At 44.8% G+C, this 22,182-nt stretch overlaps 1 long non-coding RNA gene and 29 other non-coding genes across 30 annotated transcripts; 1 reads left to right on the top strand and 29 right to left on the bottom strand.

The window, feature by feature from the left end:
• Positions 1-71: 71 nt before the first annotated feature.
• Positions 72-143, bottom strand: trnap-agg (transfer RNA proline (anticodon AGG)). Its single transcript has one exon. It is a non-coding gene; the product is annotated as a tRNA-Pro (tRNA).
• Positions 144-1,446: 1,303 nt separating this feature from the next.
• On the bottom strand, positions 1,447-1,518 carry trnap-cgg (transfer RNA proline (anticodon CGG)). The gene has a single exon. It is a non-coding gene; the product is annotated as a tRNA-Pro (tRNA).
• A 275-nt stretch (positions 1,519-1,793) lies between these two features.
• trnap-ugg (transfer RNA proline (anticodon UGG)) lies at positions 1,794-1,865 on the bottom strand. Its single transcript has one exon. It is a non-coding gene; the product is annotated as a tRNA-Pro (tRNA).
• A 254-nt stretch (positions 1,866-2,119) lies between these two features.
• On the bottom strand, positions 2,120-2,191 carry trnap-agg (transfer RNA proline (anticodon AGG)). The gene has a single exon. It is a non-coding gene; the product is annotated as a tRNA-Pro (tRNA).
• A 3,274-nt stretch (positions 2,192-5,465) lies between these two features.
• Positions 5,466-6,658, top strand: LOC141774789 (uncharacterized). Its single transcript, XR_012595460.1, has 4 exons — positions 5,466-5,808; positions 5,923-6,033; positions 6,198-6,275; positions 6,383-6,658. It is a non-coding gene; the product is annotated as an uncharacterized LOC141774789 (long non-coding RNA).
• A 1,005-nt stretch (positions 6,659-7,663) lies between these two features.
• On the bottom strand, positions 7,664-7,735 carry trnap-ugg (transfer RNA proline (anticodon UGG)). Its single transcript has one exon. It is a non-coding gene; the product is annotated as a tRNA-Pro (tRNA).
• A 293-nt stretch (positions 7,736-8,028) lies between these two features.
• Positions 8,029-8,100, bottom strand: trnap-cgg (transfer RNA proline (anticodon CGG)). The gene has a single exon. It is a non-coding gene; the product is annotated as a tRNA-Pro (tRNA).
• A 271-nt stretch (positions 8,101-8,371) lies between these two features.
• trnap-agg (transfer RNA proline (anticodon AGG)) lies at positions 8,372-8,443 on the bottom strand. Its single transcript has one exon. It is a non-coding gene; the product is annotated as a tRNA-Pro (tRNA).
• Positions 8,444-9,767: 1,324 nt separating this feature from the next.
• On the bottom strand, positions 9,768-9,839 carry trnap-ugg (transfer RNA proline (anticodon UGG)). The gene has a single exon. It is a non-coding gene; the product is annotated as a tRNA-Pro (tRNA).
• Positions 9,840-10,114: 275 nt separating this feature from the next.
• On the bottom strand, positions 10,115-10,186 carry trnap-agg (transfer RNA proline (anticodon AGG)). The gene has a single exon. It is a non-coding gene; the product is annotated as a tRNA-Pro (tRNA).
• A 271-nt stretch (positions 10,187-10,457) lies between these two features.
• On the bottom strand, positions 10,458-10,529 carry trnap-cgg (transfer RNA proline (anticodon CGG)). Its single transcript has one exon. It is a non-coding gene; the product is annotated as a tRNA-Pro (tRNA).
• Positions 10,530-10,826: 297 nt separating this feature from the next.
• trnap-ugg (transfer RNA proline (anticodon UGG)) lies at positions 10,827-10,898 on the bottom strand. Its single transcript has one exon. It is a non-coding gene; the product is annotated as a tRNA-Pro (tRNA).
• A 644-nt stretch (positions 10,899-11,542) lies between these two features.
• trnap-ugg (transfer RNA proline (anticodon UGG)) lies at positions 11,543-11,614 on the bottom strand. Its single transcript has one exon. It is a non-coding gene; the product is annotated as a tRNA-Pro (tRNA).
• Positions 11,615-12,595: 981 nt separating this feature from the next.
• On the bottom strand, positions 12,596-12,667 carry trnap-ugg (transfer RNA proline (anticodon UGG)). Its single transcript has one exon. It is a non-coding gene; the product is annotated as a tRNA-Pro (tRNA).
• A 618-nt stretch (positions 12,668-13,285) lies between these two features.
• On the bottom strand, positions 13,286-13,357 carry trnap-agg (transfer RNA proline (anticodon AGG)). The gene has a single exon. It is a non-coding gene; the product is annotated as a tRNA-Pro (tRNA).
• Positions 13,358-13,975: 618 nt separating this feature from the next.
• Positions 13,976-14,047, bottom strand: trnap-cgg (transfer RNA proline (anticodon CGG)). Its single transcript has one exon. It is a non-coding gene; the product is annotated as a tRNA-Pro (tRNA).
• Positions 14,048-14,318: 271 nt separating this feature from the next.
• On the bottom strand, positions 14,319-14,390 carry trnap-agg (transfer RNA proline (anticodon AGG)). The gene has a single exon. It is a non-coding gene; the product is annotated as a tRNA-Pro (tRNA).
• A 271-nt stretch (positions 14,391-14,661) lies between these two features.
• trnap-cgg (transfer RNA proline (anticodon CGG)) lies at positions 14,662-14,733 on the bottom strand. The gene has a single exon. It is a non-coding gene; the product is annotated as a tRNA-Pro (tRNA).
• Positions 14,734-15,030: 297 nt separating this feature from the next.
• On the bottom strand, positions 15,031-15,102 carry trnap-ugg (transfer RNA proline (anticodon UGG)). The gene has a single exon. It is a non-coding gene; the product is annotated as a tRNA-Pro (tRNA).
• Positions 15,103-16,430: 1,328 nt separating this feature from the next.
• Positions 16,431-16,502, bottom strand: trnap-cgg (transfer RNA proline (anticodon CGG)). The gene has a single exon. It is a non-coding gene; the product is annotated as a tRNA-Pro (tRNA).
• A 271-nt stretch (positions 16,503-16,773) lies between these two features.
• Positions 16,774-16,845, bottom strand: trnap-agg (transfer RNA proline (anticodon AGG)). Its single transcript has one exon. It is a non-coding gene; the product is annotated as a tRNA-Pro (tRNA).
• Positions 16,846-17,485: 640 nt separating this feature from the next.
• On the bottom strand, positions 17,486-17,557 carry trnap-ugg (transfer RNA proline (anticodon UGG)). The gene has a single exon. It is a non-coding gene; the product is annotated as a tRNA-Pro (tRNA).
• A 1,328-nt stretch (positions 17,558-18,885) lies between these two features.
• trnap-cgg (transfer RNA proline (anticodon CGG)) lies at positions 18,886-18,957 on the bottom strand. The gene has a single exon. It is a non-coding gene; the product is annotated as a tRNA-Pro (tRNA).
• A 271-nt stretch (positions 18,958-19,228) lies between these two features.
• trnap-agg (transfer RNA proline (anticodon AGG)) lies at positions 19,229-19,300 on the bottom strand. The gene has a single exon. It is a non-coding gene; the product is annotated as a tRNA-Pro (tRNA).
• Positions 19,301-19,940: 640 nt separating this feature from the next.
• On the bottom strand, positions 19,941-20,012 carry trnap-ugg (transfer RNA proline (anticodon UGG)). Its single transcript has one exon. It is a non-coding gene; the product is annotated as a tRNA-Pro (tRNA).
• Positions 20,013-20,630: 618 nt separating this feature from the next.
• Positions 20,631-20,702, bottom strand: trnap-agg (transfer RNA proline (anticodon AGG)). The gene has a single exon. It is a non-coding gene; the product is annotated as a tRNA-Pro (tRNA).
• Positions 20,703-20,973: 271 nt separating this feature from the next.
• On the bottom strand, positions 20,974-21,045 carry trnap-cgg (transfer RNA proline (anticodon CGG)). Its single transcript has one exon. It is a non-coding gene; the product is annotated as a tRNA-Pro (tRNA).
• A 297-nt stretch (positions 21,046-21,342) lies between these two features.
• trnap-ugg (transfer RNA proline (anticodon UGG)) lies at positions 21,343-21,414 on the bottom strand. Its single transcript has one exon. It is a non-coding gene; the product is annotated as a tRNA-Pro (tRNA).
• A 275-nt stretch (positions 21,415-21,689) lies between these two features.
• On the bottom strand, positions 21,690-21,761 carry trnap-cgg (transfer RNA proline (anticodon CGG)). The gene has a single exon. It is a non-coding gene; the product is annotated as a tRNA-Pro (tRNA).
• Positions 21,762-22,036: 275 nt separating this feature from the next.
• On the bottom strand, positions 22,037-22,108 carry trnap-agg (transfer RNA proline (anticodon AGG)). The gene has a single exon. It is a non-coding gene; the product is annotated as a tRNA-Pro (tRNA).
• Positions 22,109-22,182: the final 74 nt, after the last annotated feature.

Raw genomic sequence — 22,182 nt, forward strand, 5'->3', positions numbered from 1 at the left:
CATTGTCCAAATTGGACATTTCTTTGTCAGTAACAAAAGCAGGCTGTCTCTTCCACCAGCCTGAAGCTCTTGGGCTCGTACGGGATTTGAACCCTGGACCTCTCGCACCCTAAGCGAGAATCATACCCCTAGACCAACGAGCCAGGCGAAAGACCAATCATCTGATATCCGCCCGACCAAATCCTGCTTAGTTCTGAGACATGAATAAAAATTCCTTTATTTTGCATCTGTCTTCGATAGGCAAGGCTTGGCAAAAAGTGCAGGATCGTCCTGCACCAAAGACGAACGCGACTCACATTGGTAATCGCAAGGCACTGCATTGTCCAAATTGCAAGACACACATTTCTTTTTCTGTCACTAAAGTCAGCTGTCACTACCACCAGCCTGAGGCTCTTGGGTTAAGTCCGGGATTTGAACCCCGGACCTCTCGCACCCTAAGCGAGAATCATACCCCTAGACCAACGAGCCAGGCAAAAGACCAATCATCTGATATCCGCCCGACCAAATCCTGCTTAGTTCTGAGACATCAATACAATTTCCTTTATTTTGCATCTGTCTTCGATAGGCAAGGCTTGGCAAAAAGTGCAGGATCGTCCAGCACCAAAGACGAACGCGACTCACTTTTTGCACGAACGCTACTCACTTTTTGCACGAACGCACACATTGGTAATCGCAAGGCAATGCATTGTCCAAATTGCAAGACACACATTTCTTTTTCAGTCACTAGAGCAAGCTGTCTCTACCACAGATCTGAAGCTCTTGGGCTCGTCCGGGATTTGAACCCCCTACCTCTCACACCCTAAGCGAGAATCATACCCCTAGACCAACGAGCCAGGAAAAAGACAAATCATCTGATATCCGCCCGACCAAATCCTGCTTATGTCTGCGAATTCAATACAATTTCCTTTATTTTGCATCTGTCTTCGATAGGCAAGGCTTGGCAAAAAGTGCAGGATCGTCCAGCACCAAAGACGAACGCTACTCACTTTTTGCACGAACGCACACATTGGTAATCGCAAGGCACTGCATTGTCCAAATTGCAAGACACACATTTCTTTTTCAGTCACTAAAGCAAACTGTCAATCCACCAGCCTGAAGCTCTTGGGCTCGTCCGGGATTTAAACCCTGGACCTCTCGCACCCTAAGCAAGAATCATACCCCTAGACCAACCAGCCAGGCAAAAGACCAATAATCTGATATCCGCCCGACCAAATCCAACTTATGTCTGCGACTTCAATACAATTTCCATTATTTGGCATGTGTATTCGATAGGCATGGCTTGGCAAAACGTACAGGATTGTCCTGCACCAAAGACGAACGTGACTAAATTTTTGCAAAAACGCACACAATGTTAAAGGTAAGGCACTGCAGTGACCAAATTGCAAGGCGCACATTTCTTTTTCTTTCACTAAAGTCATCTGTCACTACCACCAGCCTGAAGCTCTTGGGCTCGTCCGGGATTTGAACCCTGGAACTCTCGCACCCGAAGCGAGAATCATACCCCTAGACCAACGAGCCAGGCAAAAGACCAATCATCTGATATCCGCCCGACCAAATCCTGCTTAGTTCTGAGACATCAGTACAATTTCCTTTATTTTGTATCTGTCTTCGATAGGCAAGGCTTGGCAAAAAGTGCAGGATTGATTGTCCTGCACCAAAGACGAACGTGACTCAATTTTTGCAAGATCGCACACAATGTTAAAGGCAAGGCACTGCAGTGACCAAATTGCAAGACGCACATTTCTTTTTCAGTCACTAAAGCAAACTGTCTCTACCACAGTACTGAAGTTCTCGGGCTTGTCCGGGATTTGAACCCGGGACCTCTCGCACCCAAAGCGAGAATCATACCCCTAGACCAACGAGCCATGCAAAATGCTGAGTGTTCGATGTCCGCTCGACCAAATCCTCCTTAGGTGTGCGACTTCAATACAATTTCCATTATTTGGCATGTGTCTTCGATAGGCATGGCTTGGCAAAAAGTGAAGGAATCTCCTCCACCAAAGACGAACGTGACCCAATTTTTACAACAACGTACACTATGTGAAAGGTAAGGTCCAAATTGGACATTTCTTTGTCAGTCACGAAAGCAGGCTGTCTCTTCCACCAGCCTGTAGCTCTTGGGCTCGTCCGGGATTTGAACCCATGACCTCTCGCACCCTAAGCGAGAATCATACCCCTAGACCAACGAGCCAGGCAAAATACTGAGTGTTCGATGTCCGCTCGACCAAATCCTCCTTAGGTGTGCGACTTAAATACAATTTCCATTATTTGGCATGTGTCTTCGATAGGCATGGCTTGGCAAAAAGTGAAGGAATCTCCTCCACCAAAGACGAACGTGACCCAATTTTTGCAACAACGTACACTGTGTGAAAGGTAAGGCACTGCATTGTCCAAATTGGACATTTCTTTGTCAGTCACGAAAGCAGGCTGTCTCTTCCACCAGCCTGAAACTCTTGGGCTCGTACGGGATTTGAACCCTGGACCTCTCGCACGGCACCCGGGGATTCTTTAGCTAAAGCGCCCTAAACACATTTCCATTCATTCTCTATGGTAGTGCTGAACCACTACGGATGCAATATATCTTTGGCCGCTATTGTTTGTTTGGCGCCCTTTTTCCGAGGAGAGGAGGAGTTGTTGTTTCCTTCGCCACTCTGTCAGTGTTGGTCTGGATGAGCTACACTTCGCATCGACTTGAGCTTGAGCTGCGCTGTGTAGACATTACGCCAAACGGTGAGTTATATTTAGATAAATAAAGATTACCGACATGTTACTATAATGTATCCTGGCGCTGTGTGGCGTGTTCTTGTTTCTGTGAACGCTATAAAGTTAACTTTAGCCGTGTTTCTTCAGTTTATTGTGTCGCCGCGGTACTTTCGGATGAATTACAAGCTAACGTAACATTATTAACAATGAACCAACATGTTATTATAATGTATCCTGGCGCTGTCTGACGTGTTCTTGTTTCTGTGAACGCTATACAGTTAACGTTAGCCGTGTTTCCTCAGTTTATTGTGTCGAGCTGCTGCGGTATATTCGGATGAATTACAAGCTAACGAAACTTAACATTCCTTAGATTGAAAGCATCACGTTGTTAGTGAACATTAATGTCTAATGTAGCGTTAACTACGGTATATCAGCAGCTTACATCAGCAGTAAGGTTAGATATAACGTTACTCTGGACACACTAACGTTACTTTACATACACACATTGACAGAATGATAAATGAACAAGCTTCATATGAATCATAAAGTCGTCGTGTTTGCACTTAACGCTACGTCGACTACTTTCAGTCTCCGTTGTATAACACGTTGCTGTTGTCACAGCATGTACTTATACTTAAGGTTTTTAATGCAGGACTTTTACTTGTAGCAGAGTATTTCTACACTGTGGTATCAGTACTATCACTGAAGTACAAGATCAGAGTACTTCTTCCACCTCTGTTAAAATGAGAGAACACCAGAATATTGTTTATTAATTGAGAACCAATGTCTCAGGGTTTTTCATACTTTGTCATGTTGTGTACAACGTACTATTCATGCTTAATTTTAACACTTATTATATGCTTCTATACCATATTACAATTTTCAAAATACTAAATAGGCCACGTTTGTCTGAGCTTGTCAAAAGCAGAATATATCAAATATAGTAATGCATGTCTGTTTGGGATAGGAAAGGTGAATTGAATGCAGGGCGTTGCTGGATAAGACACTTCACACTTCAGTGTTACTTGAGTCAGAATCACTGGTTGGGGGTGGGGGGGCTGATCTGCCTCAACAACCAGAGCTCATCGTTAAGACATACACAAAGGCAGGCACTTAATCAAGGTACTATACAAAGTAGTAAAGGTAATATTAAAGTAAAGGTATTTGATATCATTTTTTCTTTCTTCAAAACCCTGATAAATACAGTGAGAATATGTAGACAGTAAAGGGGCTAGAGCTGAGATGTGAACCTCCTAATTCCTGCTCTCCCTTGAGACCCTCACTATTAACATTTGTTATGAAAACAATGCCTGTCTATAACATATTAATAGATCAATATGCTTTTCTTCATTACAGGTAAAATGCAGAAAACGTTTTTTTTCCCTGGGAGAATGAGTGTCACATTCCGCAAGGGACCACTCGGATATCTCCGTCAGGATCCAACGGATGCAGCCAAACTCCTTAAAGACAACCCCTCTCTACAGGACAAGTCTGCACCCGTGAAGGAGGAGCTGGTCAGGAAAAATGCACTGACTGTGATCATTTTAAGAGGAGGGGATGCTTCAGATAAAACTGAGGTGGCTGGAGAATACATCCTGCAGTTTGGGAAATATAAAGGGAAGTCCTTCCGCTGGCTCCTTGAAAATGACATTGGGTATACCATCTACCTAATCAAGAACCAGCAAAAGGAGGAGACTGCAGGAGTGTTCATGGCAGGGGGGCACAGCAAGGACAGCCTGCTGTCATTTGTGAGCTATGCCCTCAGCTTTCAAGAAATCCAGTCTCTTCTCAATTATGAGAAACAAAAGCCAGTTGTGACAGCAGCAGCAGCATCAGAGGATTACCAGCTGGTTGGTTTTGGCTCTCGTGCCAAAAGCACCTGGAGAGAGATTTGGGACAGCAGGGATGATGGCTATGCAGCCTTTATTATGAGGAAAAGCTGTGCTCCAGGAACAAAGATGCACAAACTACAAGTGTACCTGCAGAAGAAGCTGCCCTCCCCCTCTGGCTCCTCTCTGGTGACACATGCCTCACAGGCCCCTGCTGAAGCCATGGGTGGGTCTTGTTTTCCATTTATTTTGTCAAAAAAATGTATATGCTGTCATGGTATCCAGTGTATTTTAGTACACCAAAGGGAGTAAACTTCGTCTTCCATTATTTCAGTGGTGATTTTATTCATACTATCCTAAGTACAGTAAAGCCATATTTTTAGTACATTCTAATTCTTGTCCGTTTGCATCACAGTGATGGATGAAGATGAAGAGCTGGAGAGAGCGATGCTGGGTATCTGTCCTTCTAAGCAACATGTGCAGAGCTGTGAGTAAACATTTGTTGTCTTATATTGGTTTGTTTCTACTGCCTGAAGATTCAAAATAATTTACAGTTCAGCCTGTTTAATATTAATTGTGTATTCTATATAGTTTATATTTAATTGTTTTTGTTTGTGTTTTACAGCTGTTTCTGCACCATCAGCATCAACTGCCAGACGACAGGCTTCGGGAACAGAAAGAGGTTCTTAACCAAACAAAAACGTCCTGTCGTCGACAGAGACTCTGGGACCATGAATTCTTATCCCAAACCGAAGCATGACATAAACCGTTCCTTCTCATGTTGACCATGTTCTGGTCATGTTTGTGTTTTGCTGTTCAACTTGTTGTCCTAGTGACTAATTGATTCCAGTCATGGCGAGGGTAAGTAGCACTCTTTATTCCAGTTTTTAGACTTATATGATGAATATATATATATATATATACACATATAGGACTGCTGTGGTTACTAACACTTGTATGCATGTGTTTGCAGTGTGCCATGTTGCTTCCCCTGCTTAGGCTAAATTGTAATGACTGACTACTAAATATTTATCCATACAGAACTAAACTGCATGTGTATGAATGAAATTCTTTATACTTTAATGTAACAAACAGTCTGTTTAACTATATAAGGCTGAGATAAGCAGGTGAAGTAAAAGATGGATAATGTATGCCTTTACTAACACCAGTTTTTTTTATATTGTCAAAATATAAATGACTGACAAGATTTTTTCTGTTGTAGTACCATCTGCTACACTGTCCACACCAACTGAACTGACGGGTTCACAAGTAGATGGTAAATGCATTATATTTCTTTTTATCCATTTAAACCTTTCTGTCATATTCCCTCTGATTATGTCCGTTATAAACCAATAATTGATTACTTTTTGTGGTCCTTATCTCCTTGCAGCCCCTGCTCTGCCGATGGTAAAGAGACCTGTGCCCCTTCCTCAGGAGCTGATGTTCCTGATGCCAGAAACACCAGGACCCTTGCCAACAGAGACAACTGTCACTGTTCCAGGTGTGTATTATTTTAACTGTATTTGCATCTTAAAAATATCCATATGTAGTGTCCATCGGAACTGTTCTCATTGATGTAAATCAGATACTGGTGCACAATGTCATAGTCAAGTTTTTTATTTATCTTACTGTGAATAATAATGAAATGTTTAATATTCTATATAGTGTCAGAGGCACTTCCGATTTCTCCTGAGACGTCTGCAGAGCCCATTCAACCGCCGCTGCAACCGCCAAGAGCTCAAAGTAAGTATTTGAATGTTCTTGATTTGGTTGTGTGCGTGTCAAAGAGATAGAATCAAGTCAACACACAATCTTAATAATTTGCTATATCTTTCTTCTTGCCTGACCAGGTCAGCCATTACCCAGGCCATCAGCTGTCCCCAGCTGTCCTCCTCCACAGCTTAAACAGCATTTGCATAGGAATGATTCTGTCCCAAGCTTTTTGATCCATATTTTATTTATTTGTTTTTACCTTTATTTTATTCAGGGGGAGGTTCACTGAGGGCAATGCTCTCTTTTTCAGGAACGCCCTGATCACATTCACACAGTTACACATTCACACCTGGAAGCTGCCCAGTACAACCACAGTCTGATCTGCTGGTCACTGAGCAACTCCACTGGAGCGGTTGGGGGGGCCTTGCATCTCAGTGGTGGTAATGAGGGAGGGCCACCACTGCCCCATATAAGCGGTTTATCAATGTAACCGTGATCACTGTAACCGGTTTCCACTGTATATACTGTATATTTTGCTCATGTAAATAATTATTACATTTATTATATACAATATTATATTTACTTTACCTTACATTTTTGTGTGATATATGTGTGACCTTGCAATATGGGCTCTGTTGAATATTTACTGTTACAGTTGTGGTTAATAAATACATTTAATTCACTAATGTCTACATGTCTCATTAATAAATTAATAATTTAAAGTGAACAGTAAAGTCTCTAATTGAAGTAATTAAGTAATTGCAATTTAAATGTTACACATAGGAAGAAAACTCTAATATAATTGGTTAATAGCTTTAAGTAAGTCAAGAACTTGATATAACCAGACTAGTCTAATCTAATGATAATCAGAAGAAGTAAATAACAAACTAAGACTCACATTTCTTGATTCCCAAATAGCTCATTATCTTTGACAATGTATCACAGACTTTGTACCAAGTGGGATTCGAAACTGCTCCAGATAATAATTCTTAAATATTCAGGAGAAAACTGCTGGACCAGAGCGGCGTTTTCAGCACCCTGGACAGCGTTAATAAGTCTGCAATTTCATTGGCTGTCAGTGTATGCCACCTATACGCGACTTGCCCCCGCGCCCTAAGCGAGAATAATACCCCTAGACCAACGAGCCAGGCAAAAGACCAATTATCTGATATCCGCCCAACCAAATCCTGCTTAGTTCTGAGACATGAATACAAATTCCTTTATTTTGCATCTGTCTTCGATAGGCAAGGCTTGGCAAAAAGTGCAGGATCGTCCAGCACCAAAGACGAACGCGACTCACTTTTTGCACGAACGCACACATTGGTAATTGCAAGTCACTGCATTGTCCAAATTGCAAAACACACATTTCTTTTTCTGTCACTAAAGTCAGCTGTCACTACCACCAGCCTGAGGCTCTTGGGCTCGTCCGGGATTTGAACCCGGGACCTCTCGCACCCAAAGCGAGAATCATACCCCTAGACCAACGAGCCATGCAAAATGCTGAGTGTTCGATGTCCGCTCGACCAAATCCTCCTCAGGTGTGCGACATCAATACAATTTCCTTTATTTTGCATCTGTCTTCGATAGGCAAGGCTTGGCAAAAAGTGCAGGATCGCCCAGCACCAAAGACGAACGCGACTCACTTTTTGCATGAACGCTACTCACTTTTTGCACGAACGCACACATTGGTAATCGCAAGGCACTTCATTGTCAAATCTGTAAGACGCACAATGCTTTTTCAGTCACTAGAGCAAGCTGTCTCTACCACAGAACTGAAGCTCTTGGGCTCGTCCGGGATTTGAACCCGGGACCTCTCGCACCCGAAGCGAGAATCATACCCCTAGACCAACGAGCCATGCAAAACGCTGAGTGTTCAATGTCACCTCGACCAAATCCTGCTTAGGTGTGCGACTTAAATACAATTTCCATTATTTAGCATGTGTCTTCGATAGGCATGGCTTGGCAAAAAGTGAAGGAATCTCCTCCACCAAAGACGAACGCGACTAAATTTTTGCACTAACGCACAAAATGTTAAAGGCAAGGCACTGCAGTGACCAAATTACAAGACGCACATTTCTTTTTCAGTCACTAAAGCAAACTGTCTCTACCATCTGACTGAAGCTCTTGGGCTCGTCCGGGATTTGAACCCGGGACCTCTCGCACCCTAAGCGAGAATCATACCCCTAGACCAACGAGCCAGGCAAAAGACCAATTATCTGATATCCGACCGACCAAATCCTGCTTAGTTCTGAGACATCAATACAATTTCCTTTATTTTGCATCTGTCTTCGATAGGCAAGGCTTGGCAAAAAGTGCAGGATCGTCCAGCACCAAAGACGAACGTGACTTAATTTTTGCAAGAACGACCACAATGTTAAAGGCAAGGCACTTCATTGTCAAATCTGTAAGACGCACAATGCTTTTTCAGTCACAAAAGCAAGCTGTCTCTACCATCTGACTGAAGCTCGTGGGCTTATCCAGGATTTGAACCCTGGACCTCTCGCACCCGAAGCGAGAATCATACCCCTAGACCAACGAGCCAGGCAAAAGACAAATCATCTGATATCCGCCCGACCAAATCCTGCTTAGTTCTGAGACATCAATACAATTTCCTTTAGTTGGCATCTGTCTTCGATAGGCAAGGCTTGGCAAAAAGTGCAGGATTGATTGTCCTGCACCAAAGACGAACGTGACTCAATTTTTGCAAGAATGCACATAATGTTAAAGGCAAGTTATTGTCCAAATTACAAGGCGCACATTTCTTTTTCTGTCACTAAATTCAGCTGTCACTACCATCAGCCAGAAGCTCTTGGGCTCATCCGGGATTCGAAACTGGAATTCTCGCACCCAAAGCAAGGACCATACCCCTAGACCAACGAGTCAAGCAAAAGACCAATCATTTGATATCCGCCCGACCAAATCTTGCTTAGTTCTGAGACATCAATACAATTTCCTTTATTTTGCATCTGTCTTCGATAGGCAAGGCTTGGCAAAAAGTGCAGGATCGTCCAGCACCAAAGACGAACGTGACTTAATTTTTGCAAGAACGACCACAATGTTAAAGGCAAGGCACTTCATTGTCAAATCTGTAAGACGCACAATGCTTTTTCAGTCACAAAAGCAAGCTGTCTCTACCATCTGACTGAAGCTCGTGGGCTTATCCAGGATTTGAATCCGGGACCTCTCGCACCCGAAGCGAGAATCATACCCCTAGACCAACGAGCCAGGCGAAAGACAAATCATCTGATATCCGCCCGACCAAATCCTGCTTAGTTCTGAGACATCAATACAATTTCCTTTAGTTGGCATCTGTCTTCGATAGGCAAGGCTTGGCAAAAAGTGCAGGATTGATTGTCCTGCACCAAAGACGAACGCGACTCACTTTTTGCACGAACGCTACTCACTTTTTGCACGAACGCACACATTGGTAATCGCAAGGCACTGCATTGTCCAAATTGCAAGACACACATTTCTTTTTCTGTCACTAAAGTCAGCTGTCACTACCACCAGCCTGAAGCTCTTGGGCTCGTCCGGGATTTGAACCCGGGACCTCTCGCACCCAAAGCGAGAATCATACCCCTAGACCAACGAGCCAGACAAAAGACTAATCATCTGATATCCACCCGACCAAATCCTGCTTATGTCTGCGAATTCAATACAATTTCCTTTATTTTGCATCTGTCTTCGATAGGCGAGGCTTGGCAAAAAGTCAAGGATTGATTGTCCTGCACCAAAGACGAACGTGACTAAATTTTTGCAAAAACGCACACAATGTTAAAGGCAAGGCACTGCAGTGACCAAATTACAAGACGCACATTTCTTTTTCAGTCACTAAAGCAAACTGTCTCTACCATCTGACTGAAGCTCTTGGGCTCATCCGGGATTTGAACCCGGGACCTCTCGCACCCTAAGCGAGAATCATACCCCTAGACCAACGAGCCAGGCAAAAGACCAATTATCTGATATCCGCCCGACCAAATCCTGCTTAGTTCTGAGACATCAATACAATTTCCTTTATTTTGCATCTGTCTTCGATAGGCAAGGCTTGGCAAAAAGTGCAGGATCGTCCAGCACCAAAGACGAACGTGACTTAATTTTTGCAAGAACGACCACAATGTTAAAGGCAAGGCACTTCATTGTCAAATCTGTAAGACGCACAATGCTTTTTCAGTCACAAAAGCAAGCTGTCTCTACCATCTGACTGAAGCTCGTGGGCTTATCCAGGATTTGAACCCGGGACCTCTCGCACCCGAAGCGAGAATCATACCCCTAGACCAACGAGCCAGGCTAAAGACAAATCATCTGATATCCGCCCGACCAAATCCTGCTTAGTTCTGAGACATCAATACAATTTCCTTTAGTTGGCATCTGTCTTCGATAGGCAAGGCTTGGCAAAAAGTGCAGGATTGATTGTCCTGCACCAAAGACGAACGCGACTCACTTTTTGCACAAACGCTACTCACTTTTTGCACGAACGCACACATTGGTAATCGCAAGGCACTGCATTGTCCAAATTGCAAGACAAACATTTCTTTTTCTGTCACTAAAGTCAGCTGTCACTACCACCAGCCTGAAGCTCTTGGGCTCGTCCGGGATTTGAACCCGGGACCTCTCGCACCCAAAGCGAGAATCATACCCCTAGACCAACGAGCCAGACAAAAGACTAATCATCTGATATCCACCCGACCAAATCCTGCTTATGTCTGCGAATTCAATACAATTTCCTTTATTTTGCATCTGTCTTCGATAGGCGAGGCTTGGCAAAAAGTCAAGGATTGATTGTCCTGCACCAAAGACGAACGTGACTAAATTTTTGCAAAAACGCACACAATGTTAAAGGCAAGGCACTGCAGTGACCAAATTGCAAGGCGCACATTTCTTTTTCTTTCACTAAAGTCGGCTGTCACTACCACCAGCCTGAAGCTCTTGGGCTCCTCCGGGATTTGAACCCTGGAACTCTCGCACCCGAAGCGAGAATCATACCCCTAGACCAACGAGCCAGGCAAAAGACAAATCATCTGATATCCGCCCGACCAAATCCTGCTTAGTTCTGAGACATCAATACAATTTCCTTTAGTTGGCATCTGTCTTCGATAGGCAAGGCTTGGCAAAAAGTGCAGGATTGATTGTCCTGCACCAAAGACGAACGCGACTCACTTTTTGCACAAACGCTACTCACTTTTTGCACGAACGCAAACATTGGTAATCGCAAGGCACTGCATTGTCCAAATTGCAAGACAAACATTTCTTTTTCTGTCACTAAAGTCAGCTGTCACTACCACCAGCCTGAAGCTCTTGGGCTCGTCCGGGATTTGAACCCGGGACCTCTCGCACCCAAAGCGAGAATCATACCCCTAGACCAACGAGCCAGGCAAAAGACCAATCATCTGATATCCGCCCGACCAAATCCTGCTTAGTTCTGAGACATCAATACAATTTCCTTTAGTTGGCATCTGTCTTCGATAGGCAAGGCTTGGCAAAAAGTGCAGGATTGATTGTCCTGCACCAAAGACGAACGTGACTCAATTTTTGCAAGAATGCACATAATGTTAAAGGCAAGTTATTGTCCAAATTACAAGGCGCACATTTCTTTTTCTGTCACTAAATTCAGCTGTCACTACCATCAGCCAGAAGCTCTTGGGCTCATCCGGGATTCGAAACTGGAATTCTCGCACCCAAAGCAAGGACCATACCCCTAGACCAACGAGTCAAGCAAAAGACCAATCATTTGATATCCGCCCGACCAAATCTTGCTTAGTTCTGAGACATCAATACAATTTCCTTTATTTTGCATCTGTCTTCGATAGGCAAGGCTTGGCAAAAAGTGCAGGATCGTCCAGCACCAAAGACGAACGTGACTTAATTTTTGCAAGAACGACCACAATGTTAAAGGCAAGGCACTTCATTGTCAAATCTGTAAGACGCACAATGCTTTTTCAGTCACAAAAGCAAGCTGTCTCTACCATCTGACTGAAGCTCGTGGGCTTATCCAGGATTTGAATCCGGGACCTCTCGCACCCGAAGCGAGAATCATACCCCTAGACCAACGAGCCAGGCGAAAGACAAATCATCTGATATCCGCCCGACCAAATCCTGCTTAGTTCTGAGACATCAATACAATTTCCTTTAGTTGGCATCTGTCTTCGATAGGCAAGGCTTGGCAAAAAGTGCAGGATTGATTGTCCTGCACCAAAGACGAACGCGACTCACTTTTTGCACGAACGCTACTCACTTTTTGCACGAACGCACACATTGGTAATCGCAAGGCACTGCAATGTCCAAATTGCAAGACACACATTTCTTTTTCTGTCACTAAAGTCAGCTGTCACTACCACCAGCCTGAAGCTCTTGGGCTCGTCCGGGATTTGAACCCGGGACCTCTCGCACCCAAAGCGAGAATCATACCCCTAGACCAACGAGCCAGACAAAAGACTAATCATCTGATATCCACCCGACCAAATCCTGCTTATGTCTGCGAATTCAATACAATTTCCTTTATTTTGCATCTGTCTTCGATAGGCGAGGCTTGGCAAAAAGTCAAGGATTGATTGTCCTGCACCAAAGACGAACGTGACTAAATTTTTGCAAAAACGCACACAATGTTAAAGGCAAGGCACTGCAGTGACCAAATTGCAAGGCGCACATTTCTTTTTCTTTCACTAAAGTCGGCTGTCACTACCACCAGCCTGAAGCTCTTGGGCTCGTCTGGGATTTGAACCCTGGAACTCTCGCACCCGAAGCGAGAATCATACCCCTAGAACAACGAGCCAGGCAAAAGACCAATAATCTGATATCCGCCCGACCAAATCCTGCTTAGTTCTGAGACATCAATACAATTTCCTTTATTTTGCATCTGTCCTCGATAGGCAAGGCTTGGCAAAACGTAAAGGATCGTCCAGCACCAAAGACGAACGCGACTAAATTTTTGCACTAACGCACACAATGTTAAAGGCAAGGCACTGCAGTGACCAAATTACAAGACGCACATTTCTTTTTCAGTCACTAAAGCAAACTGTCTCTACCATCTGACTGAAGCTCTTGGGCTCGTCCGGGATTTGAACCCGGGACCTCTCGCACCCTAAGCAAGAATCATACCCCTAGACCAACGAGCCAGGCAAAAGACCAATTATCTGATATCCGCCCGACCAAATCCTGCTTAGTTCTGAGACATCAATACAATTTCCTTTGTTTTGCATCTGTCTTCGATAGGCAAGGCTTGGCAAAAAGTGCAGGATCGTCCAGCACCAAAGACGAACGTGACTTAATTTTTGCAAGAACGACCACAATGTTAAAGGCAAGGCACTTCATTGTCAAATCTGTAAGACGCACAATGCTTTTTCAGTCACAAAAGCAAGCTGTCTCTACCATCTGACTGAAGCTCGTGGGCTTATCCAGGATTTGAACCCTGGACCTCTCGCACCCAAAGCGAGAATCATACCCCTAGACCAACGAGCCAGACAAAAGACTAATCATCTGATATCCACCCGACCAAATCCTGCTTATGTCTGCGAATTCAATACAATTTCCTTTATTTTGCATCTGTCTTCGATAGGCGAGGCTTGGCAAAAAGTCAAGGATTGATTGTCCTGCACCAAAGACGAACGTGACTAAATTTTTGCAAAAACGCACACAATGTTAAAGGCAATGCACTGCAGTGACCAAATTGCAAGGCGCACATTTCTTTTTCTTTCACTAAAGTCGGCTGTCACTACCACCAGCCTGAAGCTCTTGGGCTCGTCCGGGATTTGAACCCTGGAACTCTCGCACCCGAAGCGAGAATCATACCCCTAGACCAACGAGCCAGGCAAAAGACCAATAATCTGATATCCGCCCGACCAAATCCTGCTTAGTTCTGAGACATCAATACAATTTCCTTTATTTTGCATCTGTCCTCGATAGGCAAGGCTTGGCAAAACGTAAAGGATCGTCCAGCACCAAAGACGAACGCGACTAAATTTTTGCACTAACGCACACAATGTTAAAGGCAAGGCACTGCAGTGACCAAATTACAAGACGCACATTTCTTTTTCAGTCACTAAAGCAAACTGTCTCTACCATCTGACTGAAGCTCTTGGGCTCGTCCGGGATTTGAACCCGGGACCTCTCGCACCCTAAGCAAGAATCATACCCCTAGACCAACGAGCCAGGCAAAAGACCAATTATCTGATATCCGCCCGACCAAATCCTGCTTAGTTCTGAGACATCAATACAATTTCCTTTGTTTTGCATCTGTCTTCGATAGGCAAGGCTTGGCAAAAAGTGCAGGATCGTCCAGCACCAAAGACGAACGTGACTTAATTTTTGCAAGAACGACCACAATGTTAAAGGCAAGGCACTTCATTGTCAAATCTGTAAGACGCACAATGCTTTTTCAGTCACAAAAGCAAGCTGTCTCTACCATCTGACTGAAGCTCGTGGGCTTATCCAGGATTTGAACCCGGGACCTCTCGCACCCGAAGCGAGAATCATACCCCTAGACCAACGAGCCAGGCAAAAGACAAATCATCTGATATCCGCCCGACCAAATCCTGCTTAGTTCTGAGACATCAATACAATTTCCTTTAGTTGGCATCTGTCTTCGATAGGCAAGGCTTGGCAAAAAGTGCAGGATTGATTGTCCTGCACCAAAGACGAACGCGACTCACTTTTTGCACAAACGCTACTCACTTTTTGCACGAACGCACACATTGGTAATCGCAAGGCACTGCATTGTCCAAATTGCAAGACAAACATTTCTTTTTCTGTCACTAAAGTCAGCTGTCACTACCACCAGCCTGAAGCTCTTGGGCTCGTCCGGGATTTGAACCCGGGACCTCTCGCACCCAAAGCGAGAATCATACCCCTAGACCAACGAGCCAGGCAAAAGACCAATCATCTGATATCCGCCCGACCAAATCCTGCTTAGTTCTGAGACATCAATACAATTTCCTTTAGTTGGCATCTGTCTTCGATAGGCAAGGCTTGGCAAAAAGTGCAGGATTGATTGTCCTGCACCAAAGACGAACGTGACTCAATTTTTGCAAGAATGCACATAATGTTAAAGGCAAGTTATTGTCCAAATTACAAGGCGCACATTTCTTTTTCTGTCACTAAATTCAGCTGTCACTACCACCAGCCAGAAGCTCTTGGGCTCATCCGGGATTCGAAACTGGAATTCTCGCACCCAAAGCAAGGACCATACCCCTAGACCAACGAGCCAAGCAAAAGACCAATCATTTGATATCCGCCAGACCAAATCCTGCTTAGTTCTGAGACATCAATACAATTTCCTTTATTTTGCATCTGTCTTCGATAGGCAAGGCTTGGCAAAAAGTGCAGGATCGTCCAGCACCAAAGACGAACGTGACTTAATTTTTGCAAGAACGACCACAATGTTAAAGGCAAGGCACTTCATTGTCAAATCTGTAAGACGCACAATGCTTTTTCAGTCACAAAAGCAAGCTGTCTCTACCATCTGACTGAAGCTCGTGGGCTTATCCAGAATTTGAATCCGGGACCTCTCGCACCCGAAGCGAGAATCATACCCCTAGACCAACGAGCCAGGCGAAAGACAAATCATCTGATATCCGCCCGACCAAATCCTGCTTAGTTCTGAGACATCAATACAATTTCCTTTAGTTGGCATCTGTCTTCGATAGGCAAGGCTTGGCAAAAAGTGCAGGATTGATTGTCCTGCACCAAAGACGAACGCGACTCACTTTTTGCACGAACGCTACTCACTTTTTGCACGAACGCACACATTGGTAATCGCAAGGCACTGCATTGTCCAAATTGCAAGACACACATTTCTTTTTCTGTCACTAAAGTCAGCTGTCACTACCACCAGCCTGAAGCTCTTGGGCTCTTCCGGGATTTGAACCCTGGACCTCTCGCACCCAAAGCGAGAATCATACCCCTAGACCAACGAGCCAGACAAAAGACTAATCATCTGATATCCACCCGACCAAATCCTGCTTATGTCTGCGAATTCAATACAATTTCCTTTATTTTGCATCTGTCTTCGATAGGCGAGGCTTGGCAAAAAGTCAAGGATTGATTGTCCTGCACCAAAGACGAACGTGACTAAATTTTTGCAAAAACGCACACAATGTTAAAGTCAAGGCACTGCAGTGACCAAATTGCAGGGCGCACATTTCTTTTTCTTTCACTAAAGTCGGCTGTCACTACCACCAGCCTGAAGCTCTTGGGCTCGTCCGGGATTTGAACCCTGGAACTCTCGCACCCGAAGCGAGAATCATACCCCTAGACCAACGAGCCAGGCAAAAGACAAATAATCTGATATCCGCCCGACCAAATCCTGCTTAGTTCTGAGACATAAATACAATTTCCTTTATTTTGCATCTGTCCTCGATAGGCAAGGCTTGGCAAAACGTAAAGGATCGTCCAGCACCAAAGACGAACGCGACTAAATTTTTGCACTAACGCACACAATGTTAAAGGCAAGGCACTGCAGTGACCAAATTACAAGACGCACATTTCTTTTTCAGTCACTAAAGCAAACTGTCTCTACCATCTGACTGAAGCTCTTGGGCTCGTCCGGGATTTGAACCCTGGACCTCTCGCACCCTAAGCGAGAATCATACCCCTAGACCAACGAGCCAGGCAAAAGACCAATTATCTGATATCCGACCGACCAAATCCTGCTTAGTTCTGAGACATCAATACAATTTCCTTTATTTTGCATCTGTCTTCGATAGGCAAGGCTTGGCAAAAAGTGCAGGATCGTCCAGCACCAAAGACGAACGTGACTTAATTTTTGCAAGAACGACCACAATGTTAAAGGCAAGGCACTTCATTGTCAAATCTGTAAGACGCACAATGCTTTTTCAGTCACAAAAGCAAGCTGTCTCTACCATCTGACTGAAGCTCGTGGGCTTATCCAGAATTTGAATCCGGGACCTCTCGCACCCGAAGCGAGAATCATACCCCTAGACCAACGAGCCAGGCGAAAGACAAATCATCTGATATCCGCCCGACCAAATCCTGCTTAGTTCTGAGACATCAATACAATTTCCTTTAGTTGGCATCTGTCTTCGATAGGCAAGGCTTGGCAAAAAGTGCAGGATTGATTGTCCTGCACCAAAGACGAACGCGACTCACTTTTTGCACGAACGCTACTCACTTTTTGCACGAACGCACACATTGGTAATCGCAAGGCACTGCATTGTCCAAATTGCAAGACAAACATTTCTTTTTCTGTCACTAAAGTCAGCTGTCACTACCACCAGCCTGAAGCTCTTGGGCTCGTCCGGGATTTGAACCCTGGACCTCTCGCACCCAAAGCGAGAATCATACCCCTAGACCAACGAGCCAGGCAAAAGACCAATCATCTGATATCCGCCCGACCAAATCCTGCTTAGTTCTGAGACATCAATACAATTTCCTTTAGTTGGCATCTGTCTTCGATAGGCAAGGCTTGGCAAAAAGTGCAGGATTGATTGTCCTGCACCAAAGACGAACGTGACTCAATTTTTGCAAGAATGCACATAATGTTAAAGGCAAGTTATTGTCCAAATTACAAGGCGCACATTTCTTTTTCTGTCACTAAACTCAGCTGTCACTACCACCAGCCAGAAGCTCTTGGGCTCATCCGGGATTCGAAACTGGAATTCTCGCACCCAAAGCAAGGACCATACCCCTAGACCAACGAGCCAAGCAAAAGACCAATCATTTGGTATCCGCCAGACCAAATCCTGCTTAGTTCTGAGACATCAATACAATTTCCTTTATTTTGCATCTGTCTTCGATAGGCAAGGCTTGGCAAAAAGTGCAGGATCGTCCAGCACCAAAGACGAACGTGACTTAATTTTTGCAAGAACGACCACAATGTTAAAGGCAAGGCACTTCATTGTCAAATCTGTAAGACGCACAATGCTTTTTCAGTCACAAAAGCAAGCTGTCTCTACCATCTGACTGAAGCTCGTGGGCTTATCCAGAATTTGAATCCGGGACCTCTCGCACCCGAAGCGAGAATCATACCCCTAGACCAACGAGCCAGGCGAAAGACAAATCATCTGATATCCGCCCGACCAAATCCTGCTTAGTTCTGAGACATCAATACAATTTCCTTTAGTTGGCATCTGTCTTCGATAGGCAAGGCTTGGCAAAAAGTGCAGGATTGATTGTCCTGCACCAAAGACGAACGCGACTCACTTTTTGCACGAACGCTACTCACTTTTTGCACGAACGCACACATTGGTAATCGCAAGGCACTGCATTGTCCAAATTGCAAGACACACATTTCTTTTTCTGTCACTAAAGTCAGCTGTCACTACCACCAGCCTGAAGCTCTTGGGCTCTTCCGGGATTTGAACCCTAGACCTCTCGCACCCAAAGCGAGAATCATACCCCTAGACCAACGAGCCAGACAAAAGACTAATCATCTGATATCCACCCGACCAAATCCTGCTTATGTCTGCGAATTCAATACAATTTCCTTTATTTTGCATCTGTCTTCGATAGGCGAGGCTTGGCAAAAAGTCAAGGATTGATTGTCCTGCACCAAAGACGAACGTGACTAAATTTTTGCAAAAACGCACACAATGTTAAAGTCAAGGCACTGCAGTGACCAAATTGCAGGGCGCACATTTCTTTTTCTTTCACTAAAGTCGGCTGTCACTACCACCAGCCTGAAGCTCTTGGGCTCGTCCGGGATTTGAACCCTGGAACTCTCGCACCCGAAGCGAGAATCATACCCCTAGACCAACGAGCCAGGCAAAAGACAAATAATCTGATATCCGCCCGACCAAATCCTGCTTAGTTCTGAGACATAAATACAATTTCCTTTATTTTGCATCTGTCCTCGATAGGCAAGGCTTGGCAAAACGTAAAGGATCGTCCAGCACCAAAGACGAACGCGACTAAATTTTTGCACTAACGCACACAATGTTAAAGGCAAGGCACTGCAGTGACCAAATTACAAGACGCACATTTCTTTTTCAGTCACTAAAGCAAACTGTCTCTACCATCTGACTGAAGCTCTTGGGCTCGTCCGGGATTTGAACCCTGGACCTCTCGCACCCTAAGCGAGAATCATACCCCTAGACCAACGAGCCAGGCAAAAGACCAATTATCTGATATCCGACCGACCAAATCCTGCTTAGTTCTGAGACATCAATACAATTTCCTTTATTTTGCATCTGTCTTCGATAGGCAAGGCTTGGCAAAAAGTGCAGGATCGTCCAGCACCAAAGACGAACGTGACTTAATTTTTGCAAGAACGACCACAATGTTAAAGGCAAGGCACTTCATTGTCAAATCTGTAAGACGCACAATGCTTTTTCAGTCACAAAAGCAAGCTGTCTCTACCATCTGACTGAAGCTCGTGGGCTTATCCAGAATTTGAATCCGGGACCTCTCGCACCCGAAGCGAGAATCATACCCCTAGACCAACGAGCCAGGCGAAAGACAAATCATCTGATATCCGCCCGACCAAATCCTGCTTAGTTCTGAGACATCAATACAATTTCCTTTAGTTGGCATCTGTCTTCGATAGGCAAGGCTTGGCAAAAAGTGCAGGATTGATTGTCCTGCACCAAAGACGAACGCGACTCACTTTTTGCACGAACGCTACTCACTTTTTGCACGAACGCACACATTGGTAATCGCAAGGCACTGCATTGTCCAAATTGCAAGACACACATTTCTTTTTCTGTCACTAAAGTCAGCTGTCACTACCACCAGCCTGAAGCTCTTGGGCTCGTCCGGGATTTGAACCCGGGACCTCTCGCACCCAAAGCGAGAATCATACCCCTAGACCAACGAGCCAGACAAAAGACTAATCATCTGATATCCACCCGACCAAATCCTGCTTATGTCTGCGAATTCAATACAATTTCCTTTATTTTGCATCTGTCTTCGATAGGCGAGGCTTGGCAAAAAGTCAAGGATTGATTGTCCTGCACCAAAGACGAACGTGACTAAATTTTTGCAAAAACGCACACAATGTTAAAGGCAAGGCACTGCAGTGACCAAATTGCAGGGCGCACATTTCTTTTTCTTTCACTAAAGTCGGCTGTCACTACCACCAGCCTGAAGCTCTTGGGCTCGTCCGGGATTTGAACCCTGGAACTCTCGCACCCGAAGCAAGAATCATACCCCTAGACCAACGAGCCAGGCAAAAGACCAATAATCTGATATCCGCCCGACCAAATCCTGCTTAGTTCTGAGACATCAATACAATTTCCTTTATTTTGCATCTGTCCTCGATAGGCAAGGCTTGGCAAAACGTAAAGGATCGTCCAGCACCAAAGACGAACGCGACTAAATTTTTGCACTAACGCACACAATGTTAAAGGCAAGGCACTGCAGTGACCAAATTACAAGACGCACATTTCTTTTTCAGTCACTAAAGCAAACTGTCTCTACCATCTGACTGAAGCTCTTGGGCTCGTCCGGGATTTGAACCCTGGACCTCTCGCACCCTAAGCGAGAATCATACCCCTAGACCAACGAGCCAGGCAAAAGACCAATTATCTGATATCCGACCGACCAAATCCTGCTTAGTTCTGAGACATCAATACAATTTCCTTTATTTTGCATCTGTCTTCGATAGGCAAGGCTTGGCAAAAAGTGCAGGATCGTCCAGCACCAAAGACGAACGTGACTTAATTTTTGCAAGAACGACCACAATGTTAAAGGCAAGGCACTTCATTGTCAAATCTGTAAGACGCACAATGCTTTTTCAGTCACAAAAGCAAGCTGTCTCTACCATCTGACTGAAGCTCGTGGGCTTATCCAGGATTTGAACCCGGGACCTCTCGCACCCGAAGCGAGAATCATACCCCTAGACCAACGAGCCAGGCAAACGACAAATCATCTGATATCCGCCCGACCAAATCCTGCTTAGTTCTGAGACATCAATACAATTTCCTTTAGTTGGCATCTGTCTTCGATAGGCAAGGCTTGGCAAAAAGTGCAGGATTGATTGTCCTGCACCAAAGACGAACGCGACTCACTTTTTGCACAAACGCTACTCACTTTTTGCACGAACGCACACATTGGTAATCGCAAGGCACTGCATTGTCCAAATTGCAAGACAAACATTTCTTTTTCTGTCACTAAAGTCAGCTGTCACTACCACCAGCCTGAAGCTCTTGGGCTCGTCCGGGATTTGAACCCGGGACCTCTCGCACCCAAAGCGAGAATCATACCCCTAGACCAACGAGCCAGACAAAAGACTAATCATCTGATATCCACCCGACCAAATCCTGCTTATGTCTGCGAATTCAATACAATTTCCTTTATTTTGCATCCGTCTTCGATAGGCGAGGCTTGGCAAAAAGTCAAGGATTGATTGTCCTGCACCAAAGACGAACGTGACTAAATTTTTGCAAAAACGCACACAATGTTAAAGGCAAGGCACTGCAGTGACCAAATTGCAAGGCGCACATTTCTTTTTCTTTCACTAAAGTCGGCTGTCACTACCACCAGCCTGAAGCTCTTGGGCTCGTCCGGGATTTGAACCCTGGAACTCTCGCACCCGAAGCGAGAATCATACCCCTAGACCAACGAGCCAGGCAAAAGACCAATCATCTGATATCCGCCCGACCAAATCCTGCTTAGTTCTGAGACATCAATACAATTTCCTTTAGTTGGCATCTGTCTTCGATAGGCAAGGCTTGGCAAAAAGTGCAGGATTGATTGTCCTGCACCAAAGACGAACGTGACTCAATTTTTGCAAGAACGCACACAATGTTAAAGGCAAGGCACTGCAGTGACCAAATTGCAAGATGCACATTTCTTTTTCAGTCACTAAAGCAAACTGTCTCTACCACAGTACTGAAGTTCTCGGGCTCGTCCGGGATTTGAACCCGGGACCTCTCGCACCCTAAGCGAGAATCATACCCCTAGACCAACGAGCCAGGCAAAAGACCAATCATCTGATATCCGCCCGACCAAATCCTGCTTAGTTCTGAGACATCAATACAATTTCCTT

The sequence above is a fragment of the Sebastes fasciatus genome, chromosome 10 (assembly GCF_043250625.1).
Source record: "Sebastes fasciatus isolate fSebFas1 chromosome 10, fSebFas1.pri, whole genome shotgun sequence".
Classification (NCBI taxonomy): Eukaryota; Metazoa; Chordata; class Actinopteri; order Perciformes; family Sebastidae; genus Sebastes; species Sebastes fasciatus.